Source organism: Vulpes vulpes, chromosome 1 (assembly GCF_048418805.1).
Source record: "Vulpes vulpes isolate BD-2025 chromosome 1, VulVul3, whole genome shotgun sequence".
NCBI classification, from domain to species: Eukaryota; Metazoa; Chordata; class Mammalia; order Carnivora; family Canidae; genus Vulpes; species Vulpes vulpes.
This window is the reverse complement of record NC_132780.1, coordinates 116085488-116101748: the sequence shown is the minus strand read 5'-3', so window position 1 is coordinate 116101748 and position 16261 is coordinate 116085488. Positions and strand designations below refer to the sequence as shown.

General features: G+C 38.1%; 1 protein-coding gene across 48 annotated transcripts in view; it reads left to right on the top strand.

Annotated features, from left to right (window-relative positions):
• The window catches only part of ZBTB20 (zinc finger and BTB domain containing 20), a 753858-nt gene that overhangs the window by 618717 nt on the left and 118880 nt on the right, over positions 1-16261 (top strand). The gene's annotated exons all lie outside the window — the stretch shown is intronic.

Below are 16261 nucleotides of genomic sequence, written 5' to 3'. Positions count from 1 at the left end.
TATTTACGTGAGAAATTAACAACCAGTTGTGATTTGGGTTTCGCACTGGGCGCTACCAAGATTCTGAACATAAGTACAGAGTAGAATTGATGATAATAACTCTAGTCGTTTCTACCTACAGAGATCTTAACAGTATTTGTGCAGAATTATATATGGTGCCCTCCCACTCCCCTAGGGAAATCCTTCTCTTTTGTATCACCTCCCACCACCCTTCTTCCACGCTCCAGCTCCAGTTAGCTGTTACCTTTCCCCAAACTGTGACTTCGAGACTTTAATTACACTCAGGTGGTTTTGTAACCTTAAAGCAGTTTCCTCCAAGGCCTAAATGATGCTTAACCCTCTTGGAGAAATTTGTATTTTTTTTAAGATTTTATGTTATTTATTCATGAGAGACACAGGGAGAGAGGCAGAGACACAGGCAGAGGGAGAAGCAGGCTCCCTGTAGGGAGCCCGATGTGGGACTGTATCCTGGAACCCCAGGATCACACCCTGAGCCAAAGACAAAAGCTCCACCACTGAGGCACCCAGGTGTCCCGAAATTTGTATTTTAAAAAAAGAAGTTTGTTAGACTGCTGGGTTTCTTCCCCGCCTCCAGTTAGTGACATGTGAGAAGAGATGCTTCTGAGTAGGTCTTTCAGACACATCCTCTCTGCCCTCTTGTCCTTGCAACACACAAAACTTTACTTACGTTTGTAAAAGAGAACAACATAGGCAACAGCCACACATCCTAATTTATCTTAGCTCCCACCTATTCTCTCTTTCTGTCACTCAGCTCTACATGCCGCTATACTTTTAATGTCACATGACCCTCCTACATCAGACACCTGCTGACCTCCACCATGCTGGACTCCCTACCTTCGTTCCTACTATGTCCCCACTCAAAATCCTGAGTCATACTCCATCTCCTATTTATAATCTTATAACTGCTCTTTAAATTTACCTTTTTAAATCTTGTTCCCCACTTTGGGAAATAGTTTAGTAAAGTAAGTGACGCTTAAACACTGGAGACAGATGCTACTCACTAGGCACGTGAACATATGCAAGTAAATTATCATCTCTAAGCCTCTGTTTTCTCATACATAAAATGGACATATTGTGAAGATTAAATATGATACGTAGAATCAGCAACCTTTTTTTTAAGTGTCCAATACATGTAGTTACTACTATTCCTATTATTTATCATCTGCACTCCCCTCAACAACTTTGATTTGGATTCCCTCTACTGGTTCTACCTTGGAGGATCCAATTCTTCAGTGTTCTGTACTGATCAGAACTACTTTCCTGGACTCTTTTGGCTTTACACACAAAGTAGATAATGAGAGACCTTATTTTCTGAACATAGGACCTAATTTTATAAATACAAGCATATTTATGGGTATAATAAAAGGCAAGATTTGAAACCAGGTCTGTCCAGGACATCAGAAACTTTTGGCTTCTATATGTTTTCTTAGAATATCAATTTTATACTCTGAATGAATATGAATTTCAGAATCACAAGGTAGTGCTAAACGTAATTAATAGTGTGACCTCCCTGATAACCTATTGTATCCAGAAAGCAAGGTCAGTTACACAAGGAAAAGTGTCTACGTTTCAAGGAGACATTTTTCTTCCCCCAAAAGAGAAAGCAGGGGCTTTGAAGTCAGATCTGGGGTTGCCTCCAAACTCCCTCATTTAAGATCCACGGACAAAAAAAAGTCCAAACCCCCTATCATTAATCTGTTACTGATAAAGCAACTGAGGCTCTGATAAATCAGATAACTTGACCAAGATTAATGATATCCATCTTGCAGGTATGTTATGAAGATTAGAAATTAAATATAAAAGCTGGGCATGTTGTTTAGTCTAACTAAATAAATAAATACATTTCCTGGAAATCTAGAGGCAGGTTTCTCTTCAAGATGAAAAGGGACTGAAATCATGCCCACGTTCTATATAACCAGTCTCTATATTTAAAAACAAACAAAAACTTATGTGGGGTTTAATGATGGAAATAAAGATTTTCCACATTTACATGCTTCCTCTCAATTTGCCCAATAAACATATTCAGATAGGATAAATATAAACTAAGTACTTGGTAACAATGACTTCTAAAAAGAAAGTTTTCAAAGGATTCCTGATGCACTTTAGCAGTATAGAAGCATCTTTTGTATATAAGGGAAACATAGAGTGATCTGAGGCTAGTGTCATAAAAAAGCCATAAAAAAATGGTCACAACATTTTATGGAGAAATATGGAGCCACTTGTGAAACCTCACAAAAAAGAAACTCTGTATTTCAATATATTTAATGCCTAATTTCCAAGTAGAAATATTACTTTTATCTAAATAAATCTTGAACATTTTACATAAATTGAGAAATTGTATGCTGAGTGGTTTTTGTTTCTTATTTCTAATGAATCCGTAATTTTGACTCATGTTCTATATGCTGCTTTAATTTATAGTAAAGTCATGCTGATTTTTCAAAAATTAATATACAATCTCAAGTCACAGAGTTTTCCAAATTACGATATTTCCAATGGCAACTGAATAACATGTTGTCCGTGCAGTTAGTGAGTTGAGGCAATTTGAACATAATGATAAAAGTGGGAGGGGGGATTACAAGCAGTGTTATAATTAAAGGTCTGTTGATTCTTCAGTTTAAATGCCATTGTTGAAAGATTTTTCACTCAGATGTCAAAGTCTGTGGCCAGCCAAAACTTGGCATGCTAGAACTCAGCCCAGAGAAACATTGTGTTCTACAGATTTAAAAACCAAAATCTGTTAAGAACAGAAATGTTGGGCTTGGGCTGATTTCTCCTGAATCAGAACCAGAGCATAGCGAAATACCACCTCCCCTTTACGAAAAGAAGTAGTGCAGGTGGATGTTAATGGGAAATGTTTGTTCAGAAGGGGAATTAGCATTAGATGTCATAATGCAGAGCACTGGGTTAGAGTTTCATATAATTAAAGCATCTTTCCTTGAGAAGTCTGTAACATTTTAGAAGCTTCTAGTTAATGAGGAGCAATATATACCCACCTTCCAAGATATGCATATAGAGGTTCAGTTTCTCCATATCGCATCCCTTGTTACTGGAAAAACTTGAAGTGAAACTTTATTTGCTTAACTCCCTATATACTCCCTATATAAAAATGTTTTCCAAACAACATGTTCCCCTTTCTTTAATTTGAGGTTTAGAAACTAGTGGCCTGTGTGCTGTGCTTGGCTAGCCCATAGATTTGGGGAGGAGGGATCCATTGAATATTTTAAAATAATTTGGGAGTTTGAGTCAACCTTTTAAAGATCAATAAATCTTACCCCAAAAAAAAAAAAAATCTAGCTTTTTTCAACTTCCGCTGACAATTTGGAGATCTGGCACTATTAGATCTGCATTCTTACATGGCACCAATATCCAGGCTGCTCCCTGCAGATAAGTCATGTCCTTTCCACTTTGACAGAGTCCCTCTCACCCCATATTTTATGCCATACACACTTCATTCATTTACTTTATCATCCTGGCTCCTAGAAGCATCTGACTTTTCTTTCTTTGCTTATGGAAGATGTATTAAGCAAGTTCTTCCCTTTCTTTGCTTGTAGTATGAAGATTTAAACCTTCAAAAATTTCTTTCCAGTAAATAATAGCATTGCAAAGGCTATGCACAATGGTACTCAACAAAGCATTATTGAAAATGATAAAAATTGGAATGTAACCAACCTGTCCAAAATTAGGGAATTGCTTAAATATATGTTGATATACCTGTAGAATGGAATACTATGCTGGATTTAAAAATATATGTCTTAAAAGAATGCAGGTTACAAAACAATGTATACAGCAAGATTCCTATTTTATAGGAAAAAAATTTTGCTTACAAGAAAAAGGTTACAGTGCTATCTCAGAGTGAATTAGAAAAATATATACATATGCAAAAATATAAGCAAATAAGCTAATAAATAAGCCCCAACAGTAGCTTTTATCAATTCCCTTCCCCAAAGCTTTTATATTCCATTTTTTTTAAGATTTTTATTTATTTATTCATGAGAGACACACAGAGAGAGAGAAGCAGAGACACACAGGCAGAGGGAGAAGCAGGCTCCATGCAGGTAGCCTAACGTGGGACTCGATCCTGGGTCTCCAGGCTCACACCCTGGGCTGAAGGTGGTGCTAAACCCCTGAGCCACCTGGGCTGCCCCTATATTCCTTTTTTATTCCCCTATATTCCATTTTAACCCAAGAGTTGGCACAAACATATACTGAGCTATTTTTCAATTTTCTTTTAAAGCTGATTTTTTTTTTTTTTTGCTTTTATACCTTAGAGAATACAATCAAGAATAAGATTTCCATAGTTGTTTTAAATACTTGAAGAATATTCCTGCTTGGCCACATACTAGACTATCATCATGGCAAAGCAAGAGCATCAGTTCCTGTGTTGGCCTGGAGTGGGTTTGTTCTTCTATAGCACCTTTTGCCAATACCAAAAATTATTCAAAAAAATTTTTAAAACATCGTGGAACAGAAAAATTACACAGAAATATGCACTTTAAAAAATGAGCATAAAAACTCTTAGGGCGCCAGAACTGAAACTAATAATCACAAAGGCATCAGTTGTGTCCCAGTTAGCCACCCATAGGAAGCAAAGCTCACAGGTAAAAGTCATCTATGCATTTATGGAAGTTCTTCTGATGTCAGCACTTAGCACAATACTTGGCAAATAAGAAAGTCCCTAAAAGTATTTGTTGAATAAAATATGAATAAATTTGTACTCCCACCAAGGAACAATTGACCCACATGTCAAAAACTAAGTCATCTTTTAAATAAAACTTGAGCAAAACAATATTCAGACTTTACTCATAAAACTTCCAGATATAGTTTGAATTAGTAATGCCATAGCTTTTTTTTTTCCAGAAAAGGAAAATGTTTGTTTATATGTGTGGCTGAGTACATGTATGAGTATGACGAAAAAAATATAAAGGAATAAGAAGAGGTGGTTCTTTCAAGGAAGGGTACAGTGGTGAAGACTCCAGCTTGTAAATGTCTCTCTTCCTCCTGGCAGTGCTAGCTTTATTGTTTCTGATTGGCTGTTCCGTCCATCTATCTTCACTTCTCTAGAGCATTCTTTACCCTTAGGCTCCACTGCATCTTGTTTTCATAATTCTTCTGTTCCCATGAACGATCCTTATTGCTCCTTCATCCATTGTCCCCTTCATGTGCCCACAAGATGTAAGTTTGCCCTTCTTTCTTCCCTCAATGTTTCCTGAAGTCTGTGGGCAGTTTCATGGACCCCATACAGCTGGAACCCAACATTCATATCACCTCCCTGAAGATTTGAGTATCTAGTTCTAATGTGTCAGTTCTAGTACTATGAAGATGGGTTTCCAGCTGCCACTAGACACTTCCACTGGATGTGCCACCCACAACATTTCAAACTCCTGCTGCTATCTTTAAGTATTCTAGAAGTAATGAAATCAACCCCGAATACCCCCTATGCTTTCCTGTCCCCATGCTTTTATTCTGTGCCCCTTGCCTAGAACCTCTCTTTCCAAATTCAAACTGTTGGAACTTTCCCCCATAGTCCAAGGTCCACCTCAAACCCTGCTTTCTTCAATAACTTTCTTCAGTGTCCATCATCAAATGATATTCCTCAAGCCACTAAACCTACAGATTTCTGTTGGCAACCTTTTATGGTATTTGCCTTCTTTTGTGTTGTATTTTAGTTATGTGGTGTTTATTTTCTTCCAGATTCTAAATATTAGGTTTATGGCTTCTTATTTATCTTCGTAGCTGTTTTCTAGAGTTTAGCTCCTAGCAGAGTCTTTTGCTCATAGCAGGCCCTCATTAAATATTAAATTGGTTTTATGCAATAAATTAAATTGGGTTTATGTATTAATGACTATACGTGTGTTACAATTTGAAAGACCCAGAAAGTCTACCCACCCAGTGTCTCCCCTACTTTCCGAGCCATAATATGTTGCTTTTGGGACTTCCTCTTCTACAAATGGGGATTTTTCCACCCAGTTTGTGTCTTTTTGTTCCCTAGTAATAAACTATTGACTAGTTACTACTTGAGTTCCCCCACCTTCTAAGATTAACTCATTATCACCTAAGAGGAAACAAAGTCTTAAAAGAATAGACCAGACGTGAGGTATATTCGCAAGGAGATAACAAATAAGTAGAGGTCTGTGAGAGAGATAGGGTCATGGAAAGTGCCCTGGGCTGTGCCACTTACTAGTTGGATGCCTTAGTTTTCTCATCTATAAAACTGGATGATAATAGTAATTTCTACCTTATAGAGATGTTACAAGATCTAATATTACTAAATACTAAATAACAAAGTACTTAGAATAATATCTGGCACACTGTAAGTGCTGACAAGTGCTGGCTGTTAAGTATTCATATATGTGGTATATACATAGCATATATGATCATATGTATAGTAAATATATATACTTAACGGATAATACATATGTATAATATATATATGTATTGCATATAATATATATATTTAACAACTATCATCACTGTTTAATTTTATTTCACCCATGTACCCAATGGCAGATGCCAAAGAAACTCCTGGATAGCCAGAGACCTTAAGTGTCTGGGGATGGAACATTTAAAAGAAAAGAGAACAAGCTTGGTCAGACAGATGAAGATTTGATACACAAGTCAGCCACCTCTGAACTATGCACATTGAGGAAGTTACTTAACCTCTCTGAGCCACGGATTTTTCATCTATAAAATCTCTGACTGCCTACCTTTTACATTTACTTTGAGGATTAAGCGAGCTTTTGTTCTCCTAATCATTTTGAGATTCAGTCTCATTCTTTTGGTGATTCCTCTCCTTTTGCTGAACTTCACATTTGTTTTCTTGACAAATCAGATTCCAGACTTTGTATTTTGGACCAAGCATAGAAGAAAGAGGTAGCATTGCTTCGGGAAAATGGTGGCAGTACCAGCTAATAATTTGAAATTATTAATAATTTAATGCAGTAGTGAAATGTTAAAATATGTACCAATTAATATGCACCAAGCCTAATAGAGAACAAATACTTACCAAACTGTGGCTAAATCCTTAATCTAGAACAAATTTAGCAGCCTGACTGGGTTGTTGTTTTTTTTTTTAATGAAATATGTTCTACCTATGGAAATAATTAGCTGTACTAATCCACAGGTTTTACAGTTGGTCATTTTTTAAAAGTACAAGAATTTAGATTTTCACTGAAAAACAAAAAGTCCTTTCCACACAGTCCTGCTTGAAAGGAGTGTGTGAGCGTTGGGGGAGGTGGGGAGAGGGAAAAACAAAGGAGAAAAAAGCGGCCATGAAAATATCTACAAAATCCTGGATATTTGGATCTGAAAGCAAAAGAACCTTCTCACATTTAGTCCTGTTCCTGTAGTGCTGTGATGTGGCATTTAATGCTCTAGGGGACCTAGAGCAAGTGTTACAAATGCAACCAAAAGTCTCATGAAAATGAGCCTCTTAACAGTGTGTGAGCTGGTCTGCAATGGCCTCAGGAAATCCCCCCAGCTATTCACGTCCTTTTTATCCACTACATTCTCTGACTCAAAGGGAAACCTCACTTCACCTCCTTGACCAGAATTGAGCAGACATTGATTTGGTTACCCGGTGCTTTATTTATTCCTTTATTAGCCTTCATCATTTGTATTCCACTGGAACAAAAGAATCTATCTTTTCTTTGCATTAATTTAAGTTTAAGGATGTGCAAATGTGTGTTTGTGGGAGAGTGCATATTTATGTTTGTGTAAGTTTATGGGTAGCTTGCTTTAATTTAAAATATTTTCCATCAAAGCTGTAATACTCAAAGCTTCACCATCACCATCATTGTACCGAACAACTCTCCTTGACATATTAGCTGAATTCCTAAACCGTTGCATGAAAAGTGAGCTATTTAAAAGAGAATCATGTTTTTCTATTCGTTTTCATAATTAGTCAGGTCAAGTGTCACATGGGAAAAATAAGTGGCCCCATGCATAATTTAAAAAATATATAAGAATCACAACTTCTATCTCAGTAATAATGATGCGTTTATCTATGGGCATTTTATGTGTCTTAATTGCCCCCAAGAAAAGCCGATAAGAAGTTAACCCAATTAAACAGCAGATATGTTGGAAGCAAATGCTATGGATAAACCACTGTATTGGAGGCAATGGGAAATTCAGAGAAGTAGAGGCCAGCATTTATCCTCAGGCAGCCTATAGTCTAGTTAAGGATACATGACAGAAAAAGTGGAATTGCACACAACAACTAAAGACTTAAATAACAGTTCAGGGCATTCAGATATGTTTTTTGCACAATTATATTAATAATTTATGTTCAAATATACCGCAGAGTTCATTTCTGTTCATTTCTGTTGGAAAGACTCGCTGATTGGGTAGCATCTATCTGTATAGGCATGAAAATAGCAACAGTCCATGAGATCTTCATCTAAACTTGAGTCACAGATTTGTTTAAACAATGTTTGGACAATTCGGAAATTCAAATTTGTGTTGTAGCAGAATACATGCTCCTGTCCTTTTAAATGTTGAGCGCCTGGTAGCTTTACCACAAATTTTCCTTCAGGAATGCTCGTTGAACCAAGAGATATTTCTAAGTAGATATTTGATGGTAAAGCAACCAAGGAATGGCCTTTGAAGATATTTTCACTACTCCATACCAGCTTTGGATGCCACGCTTTCTTCAATTTTATAATACTGAATTTGTTCTTACTCAGGGAATACGTTCAAAGTAGAGTTGGCCTGAACACAGCCATAATAAATTCTGCAGCAGCGTCTATTTAATGTATAAGTGATCATAATCAACCCAGAGATCATACAGGGACTTAAAGGAAGTAACATCTTTAGTTACCACTTTAGTCATAATCTGACAAAGAGATTCATGTAAGTTCAGGGGAAAACCGTGGAGGTAGGCACAATGTAAGTGTCTAAAAGTATGCAAACTACCATGCCCAACAATTCTGTATCTACCTTTACTCTTCTGCTGAAGTGTAAATAATAATAACATCAATAACGCGAAGCAAACGGGTTTCTTAGCTTACAAAGCATTCTGGATACATCATGCCTTTTGATCCTCAGTGTGTGATCTCAACAACCTGTGAGATTGGCAGGGCACATACTATCCACATTGTACAAACGGAAAATCCGTGAAGTTTAAAAGGACAGATGACTTCCTTAAAGACACAGAGCTCTTAAAAGCTGCTTCTGATGCTCACATTGTAACTGGCTCAGAGGAGAAAGCAACCCCGACAGAGTCTTTGCCCCCCCCCCGCAACTGTCCTGCAAGGTACACAAGAGTTGCCAAAGTGCAACCTGTAGACTTAAATCTTTAGAGGATGGAAGAGCCCTCAGGCCAAAAGGCATACCTGCTATGATTTCATGCGAGAAGGAAAAGGGATGGTTAGCTGCCTTTTATAGTGTTTTCTCCCCCCACTGATACAGAGTCCTGGGTAAATTCTGAAAGTTTTCATACTTACTGATTGGATAAAATCCTGATGATTTGCCACAAAATCATGGTTATGTCTAATCTGGTTGTGTCGGAGTTTTTCCCAGCCCCCTAAAACTTGGGATTTGATATTTTTAAAAAGTTGCAATTCTAAAAAAAAAAAAAAAAAAAAGTTGCAATTCTGATCTAAATAGTCCTTCCCACCTGTCAAGATTTATGGCTTTTCTGTTGAAAATCTTGTGAATAAAATCAGTTGTCTTTAGGCTGGCTTCCTGGACTGTCTTACTTATTTAAAAATATGGTATGGAAATGATGGAGATCATGGGCCACTCTACTAAAACTGAATGTCCCTGGGAATTGATAAAGAAGTGTGGTTCTGAATCCTAGAAGCTGCGAGCCTTCATTGGCAATATAGAATTCAGAGCTGTCACTAAATTTTGCTACCTGATGAATAGAAAGGTAGAGTTTCAAATCAAGAAATTCAGCACTTAGTTCCAGAAAGTAATAACGTCAGTGGCTCCTCTGCTCAATATCGCATCCTTTACAAGTCTTCAGACTTCCAGCCTTCATTTTAGCTTGCAGAATTAGACCTGGCATCTTGAGTTTGTCGAATTTTTACTATTATTACTTCAGAGCCCCAGCTAATGCAAAAAAGCAAGGCGATATCCCCAACACCTTGGTCTCAGGAATTCACAATCCAAATTAATGGTTCTTCGATAATGATAGTCCTGCAGTTATAACATATTTTCATATTCATGATCTTATTAAGTCTTACATTAGCCTTATACATAGGCAGGAGGCCCATTATTATTATTATTATTGTCATCAACACCATCATTTCCATTTTGTAGATGAGATAAACAGACTAAGAACATGATCTGTGGTCACATCACTGGTGACAGAGCCACAGTTAGGTCCAGAGGAGCAGGTGACCTCATTCATAGTGCGCATTTTTCACTAGGCTTGCCAAGGCTCATAGATTCATCCTACGACAATGGTTCTCAGCCAGGTTTCAAAATTACCTGAGGGGATCTTTAAAGCATAGGCACTGACATACCCACTTCTGTGTGTCTGATTCACTAGGTCTGGAGTAGAGCCCAAGAATTTTCCAACAATTTTCTGGGCAATGCTGATGTTGCCAAGGAGCACTGTTTTAGGAGCGCTGTTCTATAGATTGTATGCAGTAACTGAATGGCAATGATACATTAAGACAAGATAGTCTTATAAGAAGGAAGTCTATTTGCATGGCGCTGCCTCATGTCTCATTCTTTTCTCTATTTCTGACTTCTACTGGGGAAGAACAGAAAAAATTGGGGGAGAGAGGCTGGTAAGAAGGCACCTCACTGTTTAGAATGAGTTTAAATCTTCTGGCACTGAAAAATTGGACAGCAAATCCCTTCAGTTTGCTTCTAACTAGAACCTGCTGTTGTAGATTAACTTGGAGGTATGATTGTCAACCTAGCAATGAAGAGCTGCTCTAAGACTGGACATAGGCAAATGTATTTAGATAAATCTGTAGACAACTGATCCATTAATCAGTAATCTTTAGATCAATTTCTCCATGTCAACCTAGAAGGATGTTCTTAATAGCAAGAGAGAGAGACCCATTCTTGACCTATCCTCGTCAATATTTTTCTGAAGACTGGTGAGAAGTCCTTATATCATAGGCTCGGTTTGAGTCAACAAGGTAATACATCTGCTAAATATATATATATATATATATATATATATATATATATGTAAAATATAAATATATTTACATATAAGTATATATGTAAATATATAAATATATATTTTTTATTATATGTATAATAAAAAGAAGCTTGCCTTTTCTCGCTTCTGGAGGCCATCTGAACTCCTTGGCTTCTGACCCCTTCCACAAGTGACTCCAACTTCTTACCGTCATCATATCTCCTACAACTAGCTCTCCTCCTCCTGGCCCTCTCTTATATGAACCCCTGTGATTACATCTAGAGCCTACCTAGGTTAATATAGGTTAATCTTCTCATCCAAGTATCCTTAATTTAACCACATCTGCAAGAGCCCACTTCCATATAAGGTAACATCCATAGTTTCTTGGGGTTAGAACAAGGATATTTTGTGTGGGGTCATTATTCAGCCTACGATAGCCCCTTTGTGATGTGTTTCTTGAACTACATGGAGAATATGGTACTTTTTTCTTGGCACGAGTATTTGAGAGGTTTTTTAATAAAGAAAAGGGCATGGGACCAGGAAACAGAAGAACTGTGTTCCAGTACTAGTTTTGCTTCTACCAAGTTGTGTAACCTTAAGCTCATCTGACAAAATGTCTCTGTAGAATCTTTCAACTCTTCTCTAAACTGACAGAACCAGAGAGTCTCCTAAATACTTCCTATGTCTGAGATTCTATGCTGCCTTAAATCTATTCGCCTGTTTCTAGATGATATTTAAATTTAAAAGCAAGAGCTTGCTTACCATTTCTAATATTCAGAATAAATCTTGTTCACTTTTCTTTTGAATTCACTTAAATTTTGAATTTAGAATGTGCTACCGAGGACTTCCTGCTGTAAAAGTCACAGTGACGCTAGGAAAATCACCAATACAAGTGCTTTTTGCTAGTTAATTCTTAAACATCCTATCCAGTAGTACAACTTTAGTCTAAGCATCATCAAATCACTAGTCTTGTACTTATTGGACTATTGAAACACAGAAAGAATAGATTGTAATTGCATATGAAGAACTAAGAGAGAACAGTCGTGGCTGCCAGCTTTCCTGAGATACCATTTACCACCATGGGCAGGTGTGATACTGGACAATATGTTAAAAATGCCAAGCAGAGTATAAAGACATTGTCCCAGAGATCTTAGTGTCAAGGCGGGAGTGACACACTAGAGGACAGTCACTGAGGGGCTGTTGTTATTTCTACAAGGGGACAAAGAAGTGGGAAAGGGCTGGGGTCTTATTCATTGTTGTTTTTTTGTTGTTGTTGTTGTTGTTGTTAATTTTCATCTTCTCAGATAAGGGCATGGAACTTGACCACTGATTCTCAAAAGGAAATAGGACTAGTTTGATACAAATCTCTCTACCATGTTAGAGTCATCCCACAAACACCTATTTTAAATGATGATTTACAGAGGGCCACGTAGAATAATTTGGAGGAAGTTTATAGGAAGGAAAGCTTTGAGAGCTGAACCAGAAAAGGTGCTTGAAAGTAAATCAAATTATGGCATACACTGAATTATGGCATTTATTATTATGTGCAGAGTATGCATGGAATTTTGAACTAAAAGCCGAAGAAGCAAAGGTCTAGAAACTCTCATGCATAGTAAATAAATTAACCCTTTATTCTCTTAACTTTCTACATTCCCTATATTTGGTGACTTGTTCATACAAATATATGCTGAAAAGGACTAATAAACCACGCTCCACCTTTGGTACATTCAACTATTTGTGCACATGACTCAAATACATGCCTCCAGGAGATTTTCTTTGGTATCGTGTAGACACAGTCAGTATTTCAAAGGCCAAGAATTCTTTGGGAAAAGAAGAAGGGTTATGTGTGTTTATGACTGTCAAACTTTCCTAAGCATATTAAGTTGGGATTCTTTGTCCTTTCCTTCTACAATTTGAAGATTATTCTAGTAATATGTTTGGCAGAGAAAAAAACCTGCCAAATAAGTCGGGGTCTAATAACTGTGTTAATGACTATTCTGAAACCATGAGTTCAGTATACTATACCATTCAGAACCTGGTGTTACTTTCCACTTTAAAAAATCAGTTTTCATTGCTATTTTTTATGCTAGAAACTATATATATATAGTTCCATATATATATATATATATATATGGAAATCAGCTTATCGTGAGCAGGTCATCAGCTCTTGATATATCTGCCCGTGAGGAAAAAAAAAATATATGATTGGGATCCTGTCACCAAGGATATGGTTTAAAAAATCTGTTAAAGTCATTGCAAAATAAAGATAACTAGTTGAAGCTAGTATTTGAAATAAATTCTTTTGCCCACTCATTCATTTATTACATGGCCACTATACAGTAATCATTTAGAAAAAAAAGAACACCCTGTATTATTATGCAAACCTTAAATATAACTATATGTTTTTGTGTGTTCACATGCTTTTTTAAAGAGCACATTTGTGACAGGAAATGAAGAATGGCATAGTCGGGGAAAAATTAAAGAGACACGATGTAATTATCCGAACTGGAATTAAGCCAATTAATAACCCGTGTGCTAACACTACCCTCAAAGTGCTGAAAATGCCGTCAGATATTTAAATGCCCTGGGTGGTCATAGCTAGCAATCTTCGCCTCATCCATTTTCAACACCACACGGGGACATGGCTCACCCTGGCTTCTGAGGAAGGGCCACCTGAAGTGAGCTGCTGAAGAGACACAGGTACAGAGTGCATCGTTCGAGCACAAGATTCTCTCAAGTGATCGTGCACAGATTTCCACTTATTTTTTTAATGAAATCAAAACACTGGTGTTTTATGCATTTGCTCATTTATTCAACACATATTTACTGAATAATACGGTAGGTGTGCCAGCCCGGCATCATGGCTAGGAAACAGGCTTCAGAGTCGGATTGCCTGGGTTTTCCTCCCCAGCTCCACACTCACTAGCTGTGTGCTCTTGAGCATGTGACCTAACCCTTCTATTCCTCAGTTTCCTTTTCTATGAAATGAAGCTTCAGAGTGCCTAGTTCTTAGGGTTGCTGTGACACTAAAGGATGACACAAATGTAAAGTACTTAGCAGAGTGCTTGGCACAAATCAAGTACTTGGTAATATGTTGGTTATTATTATGAGCTGAGAAATATACCAAAGTCTGTGTAGAAAGAGATCAAATAGTCCTCCGGTGATCTTTGAAGTTTAAATTCTAGAACTTTGGAGTTCTAAACTTTATAGTCTCTACTGCCAACCCTTTCTAATAGAAATCTGTATATTAGATCCTTGCTTTGCTGGGAGTATTCCTGTCCTGAACCTACATGCTTTGAATATAATACGCTCAGCACATCTAGAGTACGCAGTTTTATTTATCTACACCCTCATTTTATGCCTACGTCAATAATAACTGCCATGTAATTCCATCCATGGACTTTATATATGTGAGCTCATGTCACGCTCAAAACAACCTTATGGGATGAACATAATCACCTTTTACAGATAGGGAAACTGAGGCTCTGAGCGTGGCCATGACGTCTGCAGTGTTCTAGAGGTCTGTCTCACTCTAAAACACATTCCCTTTTCACCCAGTTCACCCAGCACCCATTTACTAAGCACCTCACTGCTCTGCCCTGAGCTCTTGCCGTTCAGGTGCTTTGAGACCTACAGGAGGACCCACCAAGGTCAAAAGCGGTGGTCCCTCCTCCCCCTAAATTGACTGACTGTGGACCTTGTGTTTTAGAGAAGTCACAGTAGCCATTGTTAAAGCAGTTGATGTGCCAATAAACTAAATGACTGACTATGGCTTCTCTCAGCTCACCTGCCATCCAGTGGGCTCCCAGGTGCCTGACATTTCTTTCAGTTTTCTCCTTCCACCCTAAGTAGCAACATCGTCACCCAAGTGTGACCCAGAGGGAGTTTTCGCTTTTATATACACCATGTTTTAGGACCAGAGACTTAATCTCTCCAGTAACATCTGATGGCACTGTTCTCTTCATAAGCACCTCTTCCCCCTTTATTTAAATTTTTTTTTTTAAAAAGTATCTTCAATTATCTGTTGTCAAGAGGGAGATCCATAATGAATACGATCATACGTGTCCAAAAAAAAAAAAAGATAGCATCAAATATGTGTGCAGATAATACCCTTTCCCCTTTCTATTTTAGAAGCTCAACTCAATCGAAATATACAGGAAAAGTTGCCCACAGCTAATCTTCCAGGTAGCAAATCCCATCAGTGATTTAGAAGGACGTTGTGGGCTGTAAGCCTCAATCTCTTTCACCCATAGTGTGCCTATATTTTAAAAATGAGTTGTAGGAAAGAACGACATCTTCCTTCATGGTGATATACAGCAGATGATACACACAGAACTGCAAACTCTGGGAGGGGTCTTTGTAGATGGATCCATGGGCCTTGCTTAGCTTGGAATGTGGCGACCCCAGCTATCCCTGGCTGAGACCAGGCCTCCACAAAGCCATATTTTTCTGCTTTTCTCTGAGACCGAATTAAGACTTAAATCCCTGTCCCTAGAATTCAAAACGGACAAGAAAATATTTCCACTTAGCTATTTAGACATTTTAAAAACTGGAGCTCTGTGCACTAACTGTAGAGGTGGAGAGATCTTGCTATTCTGGAGACAAGGGCGATCACCATACCTGTTGGGCCAGGGTCTGTGCAGAAAGCAGGAGGTGAGCTGGTATGATGGCCAGAGCACCAGCCTGGTGAGCCGCCGGGGCCCTGGGTTCCAGTGTCCACCTTGCTACTGCCTTTGTGATTTATTAGCCTGAGTCTCTGGGCCTCAGTTTCCTCGTCTGCTAAATGAGGGCGTTGGGGAGATTGATCTCCGTGGCTTTCTCCGGCTCTAGTATTCTCTGGGTCTGTGAGTCGCCTTCAGTGTCTGCCATAGTGTGCCTTGCCAGCTCTGTTTGTCACAAAGATTAATCCATTTTAACTGTACCTTAGAGTGCTCCCGGGAGAGAGGATGGATGGATTGTTTTGCACCTATTATTGCATCAGAACTTTTGCCTTTTTAGACGAGATCGTGCCGTGCCTAAAATCCGTCTGCCTGTCTGCCCACTGACTTTGTCTGTGCTGATCTCTTGCCACGGTGCCTCTTCCTCCAGCATCCATCTCCCTCCAAGATCTAGACTCGGCATCTGACTGTACCTGTCTTG